The sequence below is a fragment of the Patella vulgata genome, chromosome 2, assembly GCF_932274485.2.
Source record: "Patella vulgata chromosome 2, xgPatVulg1.2, whole genome shotgun sequence".
In the NCBI taxonomy this organism is placed as follows: domain Eukaryota; kingdom Metazoa; phylum Mollusca; class Gastropoda; family Patellidae; genus Patella; species Patella vulgata.
In genome coordinates, this window is record NC_065880.2 from 35,488,994 (window position 1) to 35,497,954 (window position 8,961).

Sequence of the window (8,961 nt, forward strand, 5' to 3'; positions counted from 1 at the left end):
CATGTTTCCCTTTTCACCTGGACTGGCAACTATTTCGATTAGTATTAACTGTAATGTTAAGATTTTCAACCGAATATCTGTCAATTATCGACTTTAATAAACGGCCAAATCATCATTGATACATCGATTTGTTGTCAGTGATCAGCATTTTTGCTTGTTCGGCTTTTTGTAGTTGTGGTCATGATTTTATTTTCTGCCTTTTCTTATACTACCATGGTTTTAGAATGACAGCTATTTGATGCCTCGTATACATTTTACTAAGGCCATCTTGAGACTGGCATTCATTTATTTTATTTATTAATTACGGGACTTATCTAAGTAATGCTTTTTAGCATCTCCTTTTAGAATTAACAATAAAGATTTCCTTATAGGCACGTATGATTTCGTGCACATTCAGGGAGACTATAGGTGTGCCTATATTTTATCTGTGTGGCAAGTCTTGCGCTGACTTCTAAACACATGACTATAAAGATTTTAGAAGGAAAATGAAATAAAATACTTTTCTTCACAAATCGGTGACGACGGAAATACGCTATGAGGGAAATCTCAACTTGGGCAGCGATGCTCTGGCATACACTTCTGTCGAATTACAACTATCAAATTTAATGTTCAAGGCTTACGTACACATCAACGTGTACATGGTGCCTCGATTTTTCGTCCCATCGAACTAGACATGTTCTTTATCAGGCCCTATATCCACTGCTTCGCTGACAAGCTGAAACCATATCGGGAAGTCTCGCTCCACCTACTCGGCCAAAATGAGGATCGAACGCGGATCTGTTTTATAACGTAGGCTACTAGAAATCATAAACTTTAATGGCCTGGGGGGGGGGGCTGAATGGTTAGCACGTGCGCGCTGTACCATAAAGTCTGTCATTGAGTCAACTGGCGTGGTTTCGAATCCCCGGTTGTACGTGGCAAGGAGTAGGGTCGCCTGTCCAACCTCGTGGGTTTTCTCCGGGTCCTCCGGTTTCCCCCCACTGCTAAAGACCCCTACGCGCAAGCGAATTATTGAAAAAAAATAAACCATGTGTTAGTCCCGAAATGGCCTAGTTTGTGTCGAGTGGACGTTAAACCCCATTTCTCTCTCTCTCTCTTAATGGCCTCGGACCGCGACACGTATTATAAAGTAAGGGGTACTGAAGCCGACACCTGGGCCCTTATTCACGAAAACTTAAACTAAGATACAATCGAAATTTTAAAAAATACTGCAATTCAATTGGCTGACCAGTAAAATCAATTTGCATATATCTAATGAAGTTGCAGTATTTCTTAAAATTTCGGTTGTAACTTAGTTTAAGTTTTCGTGAATAAGGGCCCTGGTCATTATTTTCGATGTTGTACGTTAAAAAGGTTCATTAACTATAAATGCAACATTTTAATCACTTTATTTTTTCTTCCTATGTAATATGTTTTGGTGTATTTCATCAAAAATTAGTGGGGAGGCTAAATTTTAATTCCCTGTGCTTATCCACAAGGGACAAATAAAACTTACTCTATAATCGTATAACGTAGTCTATGTCTGCACTTAATTAAAGATAATGTATGTTAACATTTCTAAAATAACTAAGCATTTCAACTATATTTTGAACGTTAGATGAGACTTTCATAACCATATCTGCGAATTTGACGTCATTACTTCGACTTACAGTCGAAAAAGAACAGCCCTTTTCATCATAGAATTACTTAACCTGTGATTAGATACAGTTAAAGACGACCGTGGTCTTGCCAGACGATGAACCAATAAGGATAAAACGCTCTCTTATACGTGCCCGACTTGACATCGCCACTATAACATTTCCCCCTTCAACATTATAATGCAGGGTTCAATATAAAGAAAAAGAAAATATCATAGCTATATAAAATATGTTTAATATTTCACACATGTACCCATAGGATATACGGTACCTGGAGAACAAGTCAAACCATTGGCACAAGGACATATCTCAGTTGAAATGGGGTCAGTAAAACACGCCCGTCCTGCAGACGTCAGAGGCTGACAGCTAATAGTGTAAGTTGGTTTGGGCCCGAAAAACTCAGGAATATACATCATTGTCTGGAAATGGGATAAAAACAAAATCATATGAAAAATAATGTATGGTATTGATTTGGGGTTATTAATTGGGACAAATACATTATACATGTACAAAGTATAAGAAAGCGACAGATATTCGACGAATGCCTTGAGATAAAACAAAAAAGAATGTTGTAGTCGCTTCAAAAAACGATACAATGAGTATATGTCGTCCAATTCTACCCTATCACTAGTAAATAATTAATTTCCTTCAGAACGGAATCTACGGGTCTAAACTAACAGTATCATTTACGGTGTAGCGTATTTCACCACCACAGCAAAAAAAGAGAACAATTTGTTGTTTGTTCGAATGGACTTAATCATACAACATACACACTACTTCTTTATAGAAAATGATAGACGTAAACTTTCAACACACGGTCAAAATGTATATGGACTTGACAACAAAATTGTTAAACACTATTATTGCTCTATTATGGGGGTTAATGTCAACTTCCAACGAGTTTGATACTGGCGAAGTTGATTAATAAACCACCAACGGGTAGATCTTAAAATTGCTTAGTGTTATTCACAAGGGCAAACGGTCCACACATAGCTCAAACATAAAGAGTAGCATATATCAGTTAAATGTAAAGATTAATATAGACTTGTTACAGTGACAACTTTGATGAGAGTTTTTATACGACACAATCACACACTAATACATTAATTTTGTAATAAAATTGATTATTTTTAAATGTGAAGGAAAAAGGCACAGCTCCCTTAACGAGCCGCATGAGTTTTTTTTTTGTTTTGTTTTGTTGTTGTTGTTGTTGTTGTTGCCAAATGACCGAACACAACACAGATAGTATAAAAACTAATTATGTTTGAACTTTCTTAGAAAATGTGCAAATTATCGCTTTAATGTATTCTTTAAAGATTGAAACATAAAATGTTGGCTTGAAAATGCGCCGAAATGTTTGTTTAACAAAAGTTGTGTTTTTTTTAATGTCTACTAATTTATAATGAAAACCATTTTCGGTTAATAAATCCGCTTGGGCTACTTCGAATTCGACCTGCAGTGTGCCCTGAGGGGAATCTTGCGGCGCTACGCCCTGCTCTTAGTTCAAATTCGAACAGTCAAGGGTTCTTTTACGCCAATGTGTACACGGGACCCCCGTTTTTAGTCCTATCCGCTCACTAGACACGGATCCTTGTCAGCCCCTCCGTCTTGCACCACTGACAAGCGGAAATAATGTCGGAATATCCCGAGGAACTTACTCGGCCAACACCGGGAGCGAACCGAAACCTCCTGGTTAGCGAGCCACCGCCTTTCGAAATAGTTTAAAGTACTAACCATTAAGAACTTTCATTGGAATAAAATCAATATTCAGACCTCTATTATTTACAATTTCTGAAATCTACGCGTTATGAAAACATAACAAAAAGATTAGTTTTCCTTGGCAATAAGTACTAACCATTAAGAACTTTCAATGAAATAAAATCAATATCCAGAACTCTATTACTTACAGTTTCTCAGATCTACGTGAAATGGAAAAATAAAAAAAAAATTAGATTTACGAATGGGATGGTAACCATTTTTAAACGATTAAAAGGCTCTAACGTGCTTAACGACACCTGTCTATTTTTTCGGTATAAGAAAACTTTCTTTTTCTTCTAGTAGGGGTTTTACGTCCGCTTCCACCCATTGTAATATCGCAGATAAATAAACAACCGTTTTGCTTTTATATAGCCCCACCCGGAGTCCATTAGATTCAATATTAAATTATGACCCCATGTAGACAAAAGATCTCTCATATTAATTCGAGGGCAAACTATTACTTACTGACTTATTTTCACTGAAGAAGCACTAAACCCATATTAATCATTTAGCATCAAAATTTTACCCGATTTCAAAGTTGTACACTTTTCAAAATATCAAAATTCTAATTCCACCGTTCGGTTGTCAATAGTGAATGGTTTCCAAAAATATAAGGATATTGAAAATCCGATAAGATTTGTTGGACGATATAGATTTTAAAGTTTGACTTACGTTTCTGTTGAATTTTAACTTGTAGAGATTACCCAAAAATGTTGATAGACGACTGTACAGATTTGACCAACAAATTTTTAATAGAGTAAAATTAAAGAAGTTGAAAATCTGAGGGAGGTAATCGGAAGATTTTTATTGACATTTTTCACTTCATCCACCTATTTGTAACGGATTTTGAAAGTTTCAAGTGAAAAAAAAGTTACTTCAGAATTCTCAGAAGTTTTAAAAGCTTAAAGGACAATATTGGTGTCAGTCATTATCACATATGTGATAGAACTGGTTAAACCCGTTCCACATATAATTTTAATACATTGCTTCGATAAATGCGTAAAGTCGGTTTCAATAAACGGAAGTGACGAACGCAAAAGGAAAACACGAGTTATCCTTCTATATAACTGACTGAAGTGACGCGTGATAACAGATACACGGGCGAATTTCTGCTCACTTATAATTCCTTCGAAGATGAAAAGTTGTTGTGTGAAACTGTGAGAGGATATCTGACAATTCACAACAGAAATTGACTGTCACTAGAAAAGATAAAACGAAAAAATATAGAAAAATTCCGTGCATTACCATGTTTTTATTAAGTATAGAATGAATAAACGGAAGTGACGAACGCAAAAGGAAAACACGAGTTATCCTTCTATATAACTGACTGAAGTGACGCGTGATAACAGATACACGGGCGAATTTCTGCTCACTTATAATTCCTTCGAAGATGAAAAGTTGTTGTGTGAAACTGTGAGAGGATATCTGACAATTCACAACAGAAATTGACTGTCACTAGAAAAGATAAAACGAAAAAATATAGAAAAATTCCGTGCATTACCATGTTTTTATTAAGTATAGAATGAATAAAAACAAGTGAATGTACGGACTATTTCTATTTTCCTCGTGTTCTCTTATGTAGTGACATTCAATTACTTTTTTGAATTGTCAGATATCCTCTCACCGACGTCTTACCCACTTAGCCACCGTAGCTCCCTGGGTATTTACTTCCTTTCTCTCCTCTTACTGGTTATTAAATAGAGCATAATGATATTTTACCTGTTTTGAACAGCATTTGCCTTCCCCACAAGAAGTAGGGTCTTTAGGATCGCAGTCATCAATAATATTAACCAACAGACCACCTTCAGTTTTATAACTCACTGATTTACACCCTATTGAATTTATCTTGAAGGTAAAGTAAAAAAAAAAGTTTAATGTGATTTCCATGTATCTTAAAGTAGTGATAAACAGATATGGTAATGTGAATTCATGGTTCTGAGCAAACAGGAGATGAGATAATGATTGCACCTAAACTACAGGAAGGTGTGCAAATACAGTAAATGTAAAATGAAATTGGATTCAACGTCCTACTTTCCGCTATTTCTATTTCGATATCCAACTGTCAGAATGATGATCTCTAACGTGATGCCAGTGGTATACATGGGACCTCGGTCTTTTGTTCCATCCTAAGAACTAGATGCTTTTCACTGCCAGGCCCTAGTGCTGCACTACCAGGATTAAAAAAACGAGAACATGCAACCTACTCTTGAAAACAGCACGAATCTGAACATGTTTTGTAAAGGTTTTGTATCAGTCCAGACAAAAATGTATCTACTTTGATTGTGAATACATGGTTCCTAATTCATTCTGTACGCAGAGAACTATCTCATTTGAGAATAAATCTCTGTCCTGAAAGGCCGCCATACTCAAAGATTAATTTACTAATCGGTTTTACACCTTTCATATAGATACAGACTAAATAAACATCTTCAATTTCATTAAATGGAAGCAGAATGACTACTTCTCAATATCTTTAAGTAAACTTAGTGTTTTCGACTAAAATCGTTGATACAGATATTTAAACTATCGGAGCTATTGTGAGCGTTACGGGCATTTTAGCTGACTGTTTCCACCAAAATTCCCGTAAGATCTACAAACAAAAACTAGCATACTGCATTGACTTATCCCTTACCCTACCTAATTTTAAGAAAATATACATTGAAATACCTTTCTGGGATTAAGATAATTATGGAGAAAAAAGTACAATGATAATGTATGAAAGAAATATTAATCACGTCTACCTTTATGAGGAACAAACAGGAAAAAACGACGATTATAATTGACTTCAACATAATAGAAACACAACTGTGCCCAACAAGTTGTTTATTTGACCTGGGTTATATTGAACTTTGAATAATAGTTGTGAATTTTTATCTATAGCCAACCATATGGACGTTCCCAGAAGAAGAGTTACGCACTTCATGAACCAATAAATAAAATAACTTTAAGCTTTTATCAACCCCCGACTTCACTAAATTATACATATGCAGTCGGTTTGGTAAATGTTCTAGTTTAGCGTTCGTTTTCTAATCAATCTGACCCACTTCTCTTGCAGTGTCACGGCCAATTCTTGCAGTGTTTTCGGTTGACGTTGACGTCGACGAACACGTCTCCCGATAAAATTAAACGTAACACACTAAAGCAAACATACGCTAAACAGTAAATCTTATGCAAGAACCGATAGGAAAGTAAACATGGATAGATAAACCAGCACGCGGCAGTTTTCATCAACCCTTCCTTGAAGTGTTAAATTTGACAATGAACCCCTCCCACGCGTATGGCGCTATTGCGTGTCGCATGTGCAGCTCAGTGGTTCTGTTGGGGCGATAAGTTCTTCATCAGTGAACATAGGTATTTGCATTTCAATATCCCCTACTTTTTTAAAAGAGTATATGATATCGAAGGAAGTATAGATCGACAAAATTTCCTTTGATTAGGCCTGCTAGTCCATTTTCCATAACAACATACATACTGTAATTTGTATCAATGGCAAATACAAAAAAATGACCAGTTCTGAAACATCAATGTCAATTAATAAGTTCAATTTTTTAATATGGCCATTGCCAGAATATTTTTATAAGTTTCCTAACAATTCCTGTATATTATTTACAGTTTGTGGTTGTTCTCCTTGATAACGTTGAGGCAACCCTTAACGAAACGTCGCTTTAATTAAGATAATAATTGTGTTCCATATTATATTTTTTTACGTTTGTCAATTGCCAAAAAGATGGTCCCGTTGAGAAAAACCTGTCCAGGATCCTTTGGCCATTAAAGTCCACGCCCCTCTCATTACATGCAATATTGTGCTATATAAGAAAACATACCGGTTGCGATCTTACGCTGACCCCGAAACATTAAATTTATGAGCAATAATTCAAGATTACATTGTTTCTATGTTGAATTAAGACATTGTGGGATGAGGTTGTGTAAGTTGTTTGGGGTCTTATTAAAGACATTATTAATGTTCAAACAGGTTATTTATTAATTAAAATATAATTCAGTAACTATTTAGTCAGCCATCATTGTTTACAACTCTATTATCATACTACAGCGCCACCTGGACACAGACCACTAATTATTTACTTAGGGAGTCAACTTGTATTGTCTATATGTATTAAACTATTAATGTCAACATCTCCCTTTTTATATAAAATAAAATTTTAAACACAAATTAAACTTCACTCAATTAAAGTAACAAACTAAACATGCAATATCCAATTGTTTTAAATTCACAGAACAAAATATATTTAGTTATCATAGTCTCTCATCCATGATGGTTTCCTGCTTACTCTTCCACTAGCAGTTCTCAATAGATTTGGTTCATTTATATCAGGTTGAATTTCTTCTTGTTGTTCATTTTGTCCATTTGGTTGATTGTGCTCTAGTTCAAAATTTCCTGGAAAGTTATTGTCTCCATTTTGTCCACCATTTTGAATTGTGTTGTCAACTGGATCATGATTAAGATATTGTTCTGTGTAGAAAGGTTTTAAATGTTGTCTATTTCTCCTTATTACTGAACCATCATCACTTCGTACCATATAAGATCTTGGACTGTTGTGTTGATATAGAATTTTACCAGGAGTCCATTTCTTTCTATCAAAATTCCAAATGCTGATTGATTGACCTGGTTGAAGTGGTTTCAAGTCAATTGATGTTTTGTCAAATTGTTTCTTTTGACCTTCTATCTTCTTTTCTCTTTCCTTTTGAACACCTATCTGTCTTGTAGGTCTTAGATATGATTTGGATATTGGTAAATTAGTTCGTAATCGTCTTCCAAATAATAACTGTGATGGAGTTTTCGATCCAAGAACTGGGCTGTCTCTGTAGTTTAATATAGCTAAATAAGGATCTTGTTTATCAGCTTTAGCTTTGATGAGTAACTTTTTAACAATTCCAACATATTTTTCAGCTAACCCGTTACTTCTTGGATAATGAGGACTCGATGTTTTGTGATTTATTCCCCATTCAGTTGAAAATTTTCTAAATTTTTCATTTGAAAAATTTGTCCCATTGTCAGACACAAGGGTTTCTGGAATTCCATGTCTTGCGAAGATGGATTTCATTTTTAATATGGTTTCTTCAGCTGACAAATTTTTCAACTGAGCTATCTCAAAGTAATTTGAATAATAATCAACTAACAGTAAATAGTCTAAATTATTAAAATGAAAACAGTCTGCTCCAACTTTTAACCATGGAATATTTGGTCTTTCATGTGGTTGAAGTGTTTGATTTGTTTGTTGATTTTTATATGTTTGACATATTTCACATTTTGTTACGTAATTTTCAATGTCATTTGACATGCCGATCCAAAACATACAGGATCTTGCTCGAGTAACACATTTTTCAAAACCTAAATGTCCTTCGTGTAATCGTCTCAGCATGTCGCTTTTCCACTCTTTAGGAATTAACAATCTATTATTTTTGTAAATTAAACCTTTAAAATTTGAAAGTTCATCGCGGAAGTTCCAATACGGTTTTACAGTGTCATTTAAATCATGACGATTATCTGGCCATCCATTTTGAATGATTCTACGTAATTCTAATTGTTCATTATCAGCTTCACACG

The 8,961-nt window shown here is 35.0% G+C and overlaps 1 long non-coding RNA gene across 1 annotated transcript; it reads right to left on the bottom strand.

Annotated features, from left to right (window-relative positions):
- Positions 1-1,875: 1,875 nt before the first annotated feature.
- Positions 1,876-6,232, bottom strand: LOC126810683 (uncharacterized). The gene is made up of 3 exons (XR_007675278.2): positions 6,137-6,232; positions 5,115-5,240; positions 1,876-2,056 (listed from the first exon to the last, which is right to left on the bottom strand). It is a non-coding gene; the product is annotated as an uncharacterized LOC126810683 (long non-coding RNA).
- Positions 6,233-8,961: the final 2,729 nt, after the last annotated feature.